General features: G+C 41.8%; 1 long non-coding RNA gene across 1 annotated transcript in view; it reads left to right on the forward strand.

Annotated features, from left to right (window-relative positions):
- The first annotated feature begins 437 nt into the window (after window positions 1-437).
- Window positions 438-12,428, forward strand: part of LOC134733598 (uncharacterized) — a 50,650-nt gene continuing 38,659 nt past the window's right edge. The window contains exon 1 of the long non-coding RNA XR_010117228.1: window positions 438-524. This is a non-coding gene — a long non-coding RNA (uncharacterized lncRNA). The remainder of the gene's footprint in view (window positions 525-12,428) is intronic.

Raw genomic sequence — 12,428 nt, forward strand, 5'->3', positions numbered from 1 at the left:
GCATTTCATCTCAAGATGACTGACAAGTCCCTGGCAGTGAATGGGGGGTAAAAAAAATCTCAAACATTCCTCTTGTCCAGATAATAAATTCCATGTCGTTTGTAATATTAAAACACTATATAACCTTAATGCATAGTAGCCCATCCTGTTAGCACCTACATAAACAGTCCTGATTAGCTGTGTAAATAACAACTAGTGTTTATTTTAAAATATTCCTAACATGCATGGAAACAAAACGAAGCATCAAGGAAAACAATCCCTGCACTAATTCTTTGTGATTCTTTGGTCTCGTGGTCTGGGGTTGTGGGAACAAACATTTCAAAAAACAAAAGAAAATCTCCATGTATATGTGGCAAGAAGTTGTGGGGAATAGGGAGAAAGACTCGAGTTAGAGGCTAAAGTGAAGTTTGCTCTCATAATTTATTTTTATCCAGACTGTCTGGTTAATTGGCTCTCAGATGGACATGCTTGGATCTGAGCCTGGAAAGAAGTCAGCTTTGAAGGTCCTGACTCCCAGGGTGATGGTAAGAATTATGCAGCTAGAGTAAGTAAAGTGCCTTAGCTTATTAATTCATTCTTTGAACATTCAGCCAGTATTTACTGAGTGCCTATTACGTGCTAAGTAGTAGCACACAGCAAATAAGGCAGATGAAATTCTCGCCTTCGTGATAACATAAAGTCTAGCATGGTAGACAGACATGAATCAATGAAACGGGTGAATGAATAGGATAATGTGGGTGCAGTGGGCATCCTGCTCAGATCCTCTTGGTTGGTGTATTTTTCCCTCAGTTTTGCCCAACAGCTCACATTCACATCCTTGTGCAAAGATGTGCCATTGGACAATTGGGATTGCCTAAAAGTTTTAGTCCTGGACTCCAGGCAGCCCTCAGTTGAGTGACTCACTGATGCAAGAATACAATAGACAAGCTCCCTTTCACAAGGCAGGACAGACTCTGTGGAGCCCTTTATGTGTCAGAGCTCCCAGAAGGAGAAAGGAGGCTGGACGTCATCTGAACTACATCTTTGCCTGGCTTTTCTTGTGTCCTGTCCTACCTCCCTCGGCGCCTTATGAGTTTCTGTTGAGAGCATTCCCTTAGTAAGCCAATTAATTGCGCAAGAATCCTCAGGCTCTACTTCTAGAGAATCCGGTCTGAGATACAAAATAATTCTGGATAGTAATTAGGGATATAAGGAAATAAGGGAGGTGTGACTGCAGATGACCAGGAAAGAAGATCGGGGTCAAGGATGACCATTTGGAGGAGGAGGCATTTGAGCTGAGAACTGAATGAGATCTGAACGGCAAGGGAGACCTGGGGGAGAAGCATTTCAGGCAGAGAGAATTGCTACTATAGAGACGTCTGGAAGAAATGAAGTGGGCATGTTTTAAGGCCTAGAAGACAGCCAGAGCATGAAGTGCAATAGATGCTGGGAGGAGGGAAGGAGACATGGTCAGAGGGGCGGCAACAGTGCCCTACTTTGTGAGCTTGGGAAAGGATTTAGATTGCATTCCAAATGTGATAAGGATCCGTTGTAAGGGGGTGAGATCTGACTGGGTTTCAATAAGATCACTCTGGATGCTCTCTGGGGCATAGATTATAATTCATTGCCTGGAAATAATAGTTGCTAAATAAATAATAGCTCAATCAGCAACTCAATTACCACCTTTCAGAAGTGTCTCAGCAAAGATTCGTACATTAGGAAGTAAATTTGACATGACTGTCCAAGGGCTATTTGAAATAAATTACAGTTCCCTGATTCAGTGACCTCTCGTGCTAGTACTCCTGTGCCACCTGACTCGTCTGCTAGGACTTTTTGTTATTATTGTTGTTTCACATTTTGGAAAAACTGAAAAGGCATAGATTTGAACACATCATTATTTCTTTGAAAGATTGTTTTGTTTTGTTGACTTTTAATATAGAAAGATGAGACAGTCTTTTGGAAACTGGGCATGCACCTGTCTTAGAATGAGAGGCAGGAACCTACTACAGCAGAGAGCATCTTTGAAAGTAGTAAAGTCCTGGCAGTGAGTGTGATAGATAAGGTCTTAGTACGGGTACTGGTGGTCTGAGTTCTAGTCTTGACTCTTACAGAAATGAGTGACTTTGGGGAAGTGATATGGTTTGGCTGTGTCCCCATCCAAACCTCAGCTTAAATTGTAATAATCCCCATGTGTCAAGGGTGGGGCCAGGTTGAGATAATTGAATCATGGGGGCAATTTTCCCCATACTGTTCTCATGGTAGTGAATAAGTCTCATGAAATCTGATGGTTTTATACATGAGAGTTCCCCTGCACAAGCTCTCTTGCCTGCTGCCACGTAAGACGTGACTCTGCTCCTCATTTGCCTTCTGCCATGATTTTGAGTCCTCCCCAGCCATGTGGAACCATGAGTCCATTAAACCTCTTTCTTTTATAAATTACCCAGTCTCAGGTATGTCTTTATTAGCAGTGTGAAAATGGACTAATACAGGAAGTGACTTGTCCTCTCTGGGCATTCATAGCTGTCCCATGATGTTTGTTTCTCTCATGGACACCTTGTTACACCACTGTCCAGAAATGGGCTTTCTGCTTTGTTTAGTCCATTTCACTTTCCATCCTAGGTGATGTGATTGGTAGATTCTTCTGTGATTTAGCATAAACAGAACAATTTGCAAAGCACCAATATTTGACACAACCAAAGTGTCATGTAGTATGAGCTTCCTTTTTGCCTCTTTAAGCAAGCATTCAGTTTCCAGGCAACTGGCTCATCCTTGCTCTCTAACAAAAGATTATTGTTTTAAACAACTTCTGTGGTGTTTTCTAACTCCAAAAGGAATGTATTTATATTATACAAAAAATTGTAAAATCCAAGCAAGCCAAACACTGGTAAAAATAATGGCTACTTATCAAGCACTTCCTATGTGCCAGAAACTGAATTAAGCATATACTTATATAATTTTATTCTCACCACAGTATTACAAGATAGAGACCAGCATTATCTTAATTTTAGAGAAAAGGAAACAGGTTGACTGGGGTCAAATAGCTTGCTTAATTAGGCAGCTTTTAGGTAACAAAACTAAGTTGAATGCATGTTGTCCTACCCTAAAACTCGAGCTCTTGACACTCAAACAGCATCCCACCACTTGGATGAATTGTCATGAATATTTGTTACATAATCTGCTATATTTTGTGGTATATGCAGTATGCATATGCATACGTGTGATTTTGTCCAATTTCATTATCCATTGCATATATCTCATTTCCAACCCAAGGCACAGATATGTATGTATATATGATCTCACATACACACATGCACAGTGGGATATAATCACCATGAGGACGAGGACCATGGCTGTCTTGTCCAACCTCATATCCCTAGCACCTAGAACAGAGCACAAAGTGCAGCAAGCTCTCAATGGATATTTGTTGAATAAATGCACTTAATAAACAGAAGCTCAGTCAGCAGCTTTTACCTATAAATATATAAATGTTTTGTAATCTGCTTCTTCCCATGAAGCATAAATACAACGTTCACCACTTTAGCAATACCTCATTTTTAATGGCTACACACATTATAAAAGGTTATTTTTTGGCCAGGCGTGGTGGCTGATGCCTGTAATCCCAGCACTTTGGGAGGCTGAGGTGGGTGGATCACGAGGTCAGGAGATCGAGACCATCCTGGCTAACATGGTGAAACCTCGTCTCTGCTAAAAATACAAAAAAATTAGCCGAGCATGGTGGTGGGTGCCTGTAGTCCCAGCTACTCAGGAGGCTGAGGCAGGAGAATGGCGTGAACCCAGGAGGCAGAGCTTGCAGTGAGCCAAGATCGTGCCACTGCACTTCAGCCCGGGAGACAGAGTGAGACTCCATCCCCCACCCCCCATCCCCCCAAAAAAGATTATTTTCAGTCCTTGCTTTTTATTACGCCCTGAGAGCTATCTTGAAACAGTCTTTCCTTGGCTTCAGGAATGCTACTCTTTGCTGGTTTTTCTGTGATCTTTCTAGTTACTTCAGTATCCTTTGCCGACTTATCTTTCACCTTCCTCTCCAGCACTCCTATGCTAAAGTTTCTCAGGGCTTGGACCTGGGCACTTGTACACCCCACCCACCTACACTTCGTAGGTAAGACCATACACCCCTTTGTCTTCAATCAGGACCCCACTGTCTTCCAGACACATGCTAGGCGCTCCGTACCTGTTATATAATTTGGATATATAAATTACATCTCTCACCTATTCTTCACAATAGTGCTTTGAGGTAGGCACCATCAAACTTGGAAGCATAGAGAGGCTGCATGACTTTGCCAAAGTTACACAGCTGTGAAACAGAAGGGCTAGGATTTAAAGTCGAATATGTCTTATGAACAAAACAGAAGCTCTTTCCTCTATATTCTTCAGAGCGCCGAACACAGAACATCTCTTGCTCCTTAATCACTGCTAGTGGAAGAGCAGTAAATCCTACTTTTTAATCCCCAGGGACTATTTCTGTGAGCCATTTCTTCTGACTAAATATATTCTCTCTCATATTCTCCATTTTCCATCCTCTTTTCCCTTTCCTTCTAAGTCTTTCTCTTCCTTTTGAATCCCCAAACCTGACAGTTAGAGATTGCCACTCAAACAGAATTTAGGTTTTCATGGAAATAGTGTCTATGTTATAACTGAATTTTGGCTGTCCAGCAAGACCCTGAACTTAAGCCGGTCAAATTGTGGTAGAACATTCTCAGCTAAAACCAGGTTCTTGTCACATGACTAGGAAAGATTAGACTTGTGGACACATAGAAGGATGAGGAGTAGAATTTACTGGGTGAAAAGGAAAAAGGAAAAATAACTCTCAGCAAAACAAGAGAGAGTCCTGCTAGCAGGCCTCCTGCCTCACAGATTGAATCGCAGATTACCACACAGGAACTGAACAGGCCACGCTCCTCCCACTGCAAACAGCACAAACTTCCCCTGGCTACACCCACTTCCCTCAGGGCACAGGTGGGCATTTAGAGGGAATCAGTAGAGAAAGGGCGGGCTTCATCTGGGACCAGCAGTCTGGTTTTTCAGCCTTCAGGATCTTGTAAGCTTGGAGGTGGGGTTTTGCCAGGGACCCTTGGCTGTCTCCTGTCTCTATCAAAATCACCACACTCTGCTGGATCAAATAGTTAAAACACAGGCAGCCAGCTTTAAAGAAGTCATTTGTCACTGCTCACTCACTATGTGCTTCATCTGGGGAGCTGGGAAGGACACTGAGAGGCTTCGTGGTAACAGCACCACAGTACTGCCACTTCTCTTCTCTACTTCCACGCCTGGCACCTTATTCCTGTGTGCATGCAACTCCCTAGCCCAGATTCATGGAGAGGAGCATGACTGTGGCGGTAGAGGCTAGGCACAGGATTCTAGGAGCCACATAGAAGTTACCCCACGTGGAACAGAAAACCAAACACTGCATGTTCTCACTCATAAATGGAAGTTGAACAATGAGAACACATGGACACAGGGAGGGGAACATCACACACCGGGGGGTTGGGGGTTAGGGGAGGGAGAGCATTAGGAAAAATATCTAATGCATGCAGGTCTTAAAACCTACCTGAAGGGTTGATAGGTGCAGCAAACCACCATGACACATGTATACCTGTGTAACAAACCTGCATGTTCTGCACATGTATCCCAGAACTTAAAGTAAAAAAAAAAAAAGAAAAAAAAGTTACCCTGTGTAAGCTTCCAAAACCATCCAAAGCAATGTAGTGAGATGTCATTAGTGCCTTTCTTTGGGGCAAATGGACCTCACAGGGTGATTCTGAACGTGGAGAAACAATGTGCCTGTATTAGTCAGTTCTCATGCTGCTAATGAAGACATATCAAGACTGGGTAATTTAGGGAGAAAAGAGGTTTAATGGACTCACAGTTCTACATGGCTGGGGAGGCCTCACAGTCATGGCAGAAGATGAAGGAGGAGCAAAGCCATGTCTTACATGGTGGCAGGCAAGAGTGCATGTGCAGGGGAACTGCCCTTTATAAAACCATCAGATCTCATGTAACATTCACTATCATGAGAACAGCACAGGAAAAACCTGCCCCCATGATTCAGTTACCTCCCACCGGGTTACTCCCCTGACACGTGGGGATTATGGGAGCTGCAATTCAAGATGAGATTTGGGTGAAAACAGCCAAACCATATCAGTGCCCAAGCACATTTTAGCACTGGTGTGGTAATGTCTCAGATGAGGACTCAAATCTCAGAAAGCCTACAGTGTACGAAATGGTGGAGTCCAGCCTGTCCAATAGAACTTCCTGAGAGGGTGGGAATGTTTTATATGTATGTTGTCCACTGCACTTGCCACTAGCCACTTGCGTCAAGGCCTCCTGAGCCCTTGAAATGTAACTGGTGCAAGTAAAGAACTGAATTTTACATCTAATTTAATTGTAATGAAATTAACTGGCCATATGTGCAGTTGTTTCAAGGAAAACAGAGACATGAAAAAGAATACTTGGAGAGTAGGTGGAAGGTACAAAAAATTATATAGATCTAGAGGGTGGAGTCAGGGAGCAAGACACATAAATTCCTACCCTCTTAAAGCTCCTAGTCTAAGGGAAGGGCAGATATTAATCAACTAATTCTACAAATAATTAACTACAGTTACAACAATACAACAACAGAAAAGTATGGCATGCTATGAGAGCACATGAGGGTTATTTTGCCTGGTGTAGGAGGGCCAGTGTTTGTCCCATGGGACAGTGTTCATCTATTCTATTGCTGAATCTCTGTATTGTCCATCGTACCTATTTATCTTTCTTTCTCTCTGTTATGGGTTGAATTAAGTCTCCTCAAAATTCACATACCCTGGGATTTCACTGTCTCAGAACCCAGTATCTCAGAATGTGACTGTATTTGGAGAGAGGGTCTTTAAAGAGGTCATTAAGTTAAAATGAGGTCAGATGGATGGGCTTTAATCCAATGACTGCATGGACCATGTCCTCATAGGGAGGAGAGATTAGGATACAGACACACAGACACACATAGAGAAAGAACCATGTGAAGACACAGGGAGGAGATGGCCATTGACAAGCCAAGGAGAGAGGCCTCAGAGGAAAACAACCCTTCTGACCCTTTGATCTCAGATTTCCATCTTCCAGAACTGTGAGAAATAAATTTCTGTTGTTTAAACCACCCAGTCTGTGTTACTTTGTGACAGAAGCCCTAGCAAAGTAATACACTATTCGTCCAACCATCCATCCACCCACCTGCCCACCCACCCATTCATCCATCTACCCACCCATCCACCCACCCATCCATCCATCCACCCATCCACCCACCCATCCATCTGCCCACCTATCCATCCATCCATCCATCCATCCATCCATCCATCCATCCATCCATCCATCCATGCATGTACCCATTCATCTAGTCACTTTTATTTATTTTAATTATGCCATGAACTTCAAACATTGCTTAAGAGGACCATGTTATTGTATTGTCTTCCACATATTATTATTAACCTAAAATTAACACTAATAATGATTACTGTTTCTCACCTCCCAGCTTGTGCTAGACTCTTTATACTTATTTTCTAATTTAAACCTCCTAGTCAGCTCACACTTGTTAAGTAAAATATTCAAAATCTTAAAATCAGTAAGTAGAAAAGCAAGCCTTGAATCCAGGTCTCTCTGCCTTTCAAAGTGTTTGATAGTTTATCTCAAAGAGGCCAGGAGCTTATGTTCCTTCCTGCTTTCTCAGCTTCATCCAAAAATAGCCCAGCCAGGGATGGGACAAGAGTAATTAATGCGTGGTCTCTCTTTGAATGAAGGGAAAGAATCCCTTGCTTTGCAAATCCTCTTGGCCCTTTATATAATAAAATACCCTCTTCCTGTGTACACACCACTGCTCTTATGAAGAGATATGGAACATGAAGAAGGGCATGGCTTTGGAGCCAGGTAGAACTAGGTTCAAATCCCAGATCTACAATTTACTACCTGGTAACCTCAGGCAAGTTAGCAAACCTTCTAATTTTTTTCAATAATGGAATGACAATAATGGAGTCTATCCTCAACTATATCCAAGTTTTGACAAATACTTTTGAATATTGAATGCTGAGCTTGCCGTGTGCTTGACAGTGGTGACACAGCAGAGAGCATGACACACATGGTCCCTGCCTGTGTGGAGCTCATAAGCTAAGGGAAAAAGCAGATATTAATCAAATAATCATACAAATAGTTAACTATACTCATAATAAGTGCAAGAAAGGAAAAGTATGGTATGCTACAAGAGCACATTGTGAGGGTATTTGAAGAGCTGACATTTACCCAGGGATCCAGAGAATGAGGAGTTGTTAACCAAGTCAAGAGGTGCATGAAATGCCTCCCATACAGAGAAAGCATCAGGTTTGAATGTCTAGGTGTTGGGTGTGTTTGAGAAGCCTAAGATAGTCAGTGTGGCTGGATGAGAGAAGATGGCCAGGGTGGGGGACTGGTGAGGGTGTGGCATAGAGCAATGCTTGGACATTGGGTGAGTGCAGGAAGAAACAGAATCCAAAGCTGGGTTAAAAGTTTTCATTGTACTCAAATTACAAAAACAATACTATCAAAGACAATGGTGATGGCTAACTTTTGTAGAGCCTTCACGATGTACTAGGCTCTTTTCTAAGAGCTTTACGTATATAATCTTATGTATTTATCCTCACAACACACAGCAAGATGTGCACTGCTATTATTTTAATTGTGAAGATGAAGAATATTTAGCTGGGCAGATTTAGAAACTTTACTAAGATCACTGCTGGTCAGTTTCAGAGCAGGTGCTTGAACTCAGGCTGGTGTGGCTCCAAATTCAAGCTTTTTACCACGGCTTTATATTGTCTTTTTGGAATGAAGAATCACCACGATTCCTAACACTATCTATACTAATATTACTTCTACTTCTCCTGTTCCTCCTTCCCTCCCTCCTCTCCTCCTTCTTCTCTTCCTTCTTCTACTGCGACTTGTACTACTTCTATTTCTACAGTTTCTACTACAGGTTAGGCATCTGTACTCCAAAAATCCAGAATTTGACATGCTCCAAAATTCAGGACTTTTTGAATGCTGATATGAAACCGCAGGTGACCTCACATGATGGGTCATAGTCAAAACTTTGTTTCATGCACAAAATTATTTAAAATATTATACAAAATTACTTTCAGTCTATACGTATAAGTAATATTTAAAACATAAATGAACCGGGCACTGTGGCTCACGCCTGTAATCCCAGCACTTTGGAAGGCCGAGGCGGGTGGATCACGAGGTCAGGAGATTGAGACTTTCCTGGCTAACACGGAGAAACTTCTTCTCTACTAAAAATATAAAAAAATTAGCCGGGCATGGTGGCAGGCACCTGTAGTCCCAGCTACTCAGGAGGCTGAGAGAGGAGAATGGCGTGAACCCGGGAGGCGGAGCTTGCAGTGAGCCAAGATCGCGTCACTGTACTCCAGCCTGGGCAATAGAGTGAGACTGCGTCTCAAAAAAAAATAAAAATAAAATAAAAATAAATAAATACATACATAAATAAATAAAACATAAATGAATTTTGTGTTTAGCTTTGGGTCCTGTCCCTAAGATATCTCATTATGTAAAGGTAAATACTCCAAACTCTGAAAAAATCTGAAATCCAGGGGCAGGATGCGGTGGCTCCTGCCTCTAATCCCAGCACTTTGGGAGGCTGAGGCAGACGGATCAGGAGGTCAGGACATCAAGACCATCCTGGCTAACACGGTGAAACCCTGTCTCTACTAAAAATACAAAAAATTCGCCAGGCGTGGTGGTGCGTGGCTGTATTCCCAACTACTCGGGAGGCTGAGGCAGGAGAATTGCTTCAATCTGGGAGGCGGGGGTTGCAGTGAGCCAAGATCGTGCCACTGCACTGTAGCCTGGGCGACAGAGCAAGACTTTGACTCAAAAAAAAAAAAAAAATTTGAAATCCAAAATACTTCTGGTCCCATGCATTTCCGATACGAGATACTCAACTTGTATTATGTCTATTATGTCTACTATTTTGACCACTCCTACCATATCTACTACTACTATTTGTCCTGTTTCTACTACACCTACAGCTATTTACCAAGGTCATGACTTTTTCCCCAGTGCTTACAAGAGTTGAACTTTTAGTCACTGGCCACAGATATAAACCTGACTTCCACACGAAAGACCTAGATGAGACATTGGGACAGAAGACATTCTCAAATTGACATTTACTAGCATAAACCTTACTAAGCTAAATGCAAGGCGGTATCTTAACATGTAATATTGTATTTTCAATACTAAAGCGAGAAGGATGACTGTTTATTTTACATGGCTTTGTTCTTGTCCTAACTACCATGTCCTGTTTAAAGGTTGCTGTTCTGCAAAGCACATTATCCTTAAGTCTAAAGAGCCAGGGTATTTATTCCCAGACGTGATGTTTTCTACCTGTCTTTTCCTTCATCTTTCCAAATAGTTACAGGGCTTTAATGCTTCATTTCAAAAAAAGAAGCAGTCCATGATTTTTCTTTCTCCAAAAGCCTGTGCTCAGTACAGGAGCCCGGGAGAGAGAAAATGCTGTCACAATACAGTTATCTTTGTGACTAGGAGATTGGAAGGTGCCATTGCAGACGTTAAATGATATAAGATGAGTCCTTACTCTGATTCATACATATGATTAGGATATTACAAAGCATCAAAAATTCCCATCTGAGGTGGGAAAGTGAGGAGCCTGTGATCCCTACTAGTTTCGTAACGTATCACTTATAATACTCAGTATATATTTTGGAAGTTTTTAAAACAAAATTTTTATTAAAAATAAAAATACAAAAAATACAAATATTTTGAAAACATAAATGAAGTTAAAGTCTCCCTCCCACCTCACTTTTCTCATTATCCTCCCAGAAACCTCTATTAATGGTTTCTTATCTATTTCTTTAGTAGATTTTCTGCACATGCACAAGCATGTATATGTAAATACATCCTTTTTTTTTTTTTACACAAAAGGGCTAAACTAAGCACATTATTCTGCATCTTGCATTTTTCACTTACTATTTCCATGTAAGTAATTCAGATCTACCTTAATCTCTTTTTTCTTACAAAAAGGTGCATACTATCCTATACAAAACGGGACAGTTTTGACCCACTTTAAAAATTCAACAACTCTCCTATTAATGGATATTTGGGTTGTTTTCAGTCTTTCGCTTTTATGAATGATGTTGTCATGAACTTGTTTGTGCATGTATATCTTTCTGCATTTCTGTAAGGATAAAGGGTAGGCTAAATTCCTGGTAGATGATAGGACATATGCCTTACAATTCACACAGTAGCAGCTAAATTGCATTCCCAGAGGCTGCACCGATACACTGGAAACGAAGTGTATCTGAGACAAGTCTCAATTTAGAAAATCTATTTTGCCACGACTAAGGACACATCCGTGCCTCAGGAGGTCCTGCCAACATGTGTCCAACGTGGTCGGGCTACAGCTTGCTTTTATACATTTTAGGGAGACATAATACATTAATCAATACATGTAAGATTTACACTGGTGGCCAGGTGTGGTGGCTCACGGCTGTAATCCTAGCACTTTGGGAGGCCAAGGCGGGCAGATCACCAGAGGTCAGGAGTTCAAGACCAGCCTGGCCAACATGGCGAAACCCCATCTCTACTAAAAAATACAAAAATTAGCCGGGCATGGTGGTGGGAGCCTGTAGTCCTGGCTACTCAGGAGGCTGAGGCAGGGAGAATTGCTTGGACCTGGGAGGCTGAGGTTGCAGTGAGCCAAGGTCGCACCACTGCACTCCAATCTGGGAGACAAGTGAGAAACTCCGTCTCAAAAACAAACAAACAAAAAAGATTTACACTGGTTTGATCTGGAAGGGTAGGACAACTCAAGGTAGGGGGGAGGGATGTGGGGAGGATTCCACGTCATAGGTTGATTTAAACATATTCTGATTGGCAGTTGTTTGAAAGAGTTATTATCAGATCAGACTTAAGGTCTGTGTTGATGTTAATGCTGGATGGGCTATAATGAGGAGCGTCCAACTTCCACTTCCCATTATGGCCTGAACCACTCTTTCAGGTTAAACTTCAGAGTGCCCTGGCTGAAGAGGAAGTCCATGCAGATGGTTGCTGGGGGCCTTTCAATTTTATTTTTGGTTTACAACACATTCACCATTTCCTCATGCTCCCACTAACATTGTACATTATAAATATTTTAATGTTTTCCAGCCTGTTGGGTGAAACTTGGGGTCTCTTTGCTTTAGTTTGCATTTTTTCATTATGAGAGAGGTTAGCCATCTTTTTAAATGTAAATGAGCCATTTGACTTTTCTCCCCATCCCATACCCTACTACTTGTTCATGTCCTTTGCTGATTTTTCTACCTGGATCTTGGCCATTTTCTTATTTCTTTGAAAGTCATTCAGTGAAAGAAATATATCCTTTTTCTGTCACTGGTGTTGCAAAAGTATTTTTTTTCAGCTAA

This window comes from Symphalangus syndactylus, chromosome 18 (genome assembly GCF_028878055.3).
Source record: "Symphalangus syndactylus isolate Jambi chromosome 18, NHGRI_mSymSyn1-v2.1_pri, whole genome shotgun sequence".
Taxonomy (NCBI): domain Eukaryota; kingdom Metazoa; phylum Chordata; class Mammalia; order Primates; family Hylobatidae; genus Symphalangus; species Symphalangus syndactylus.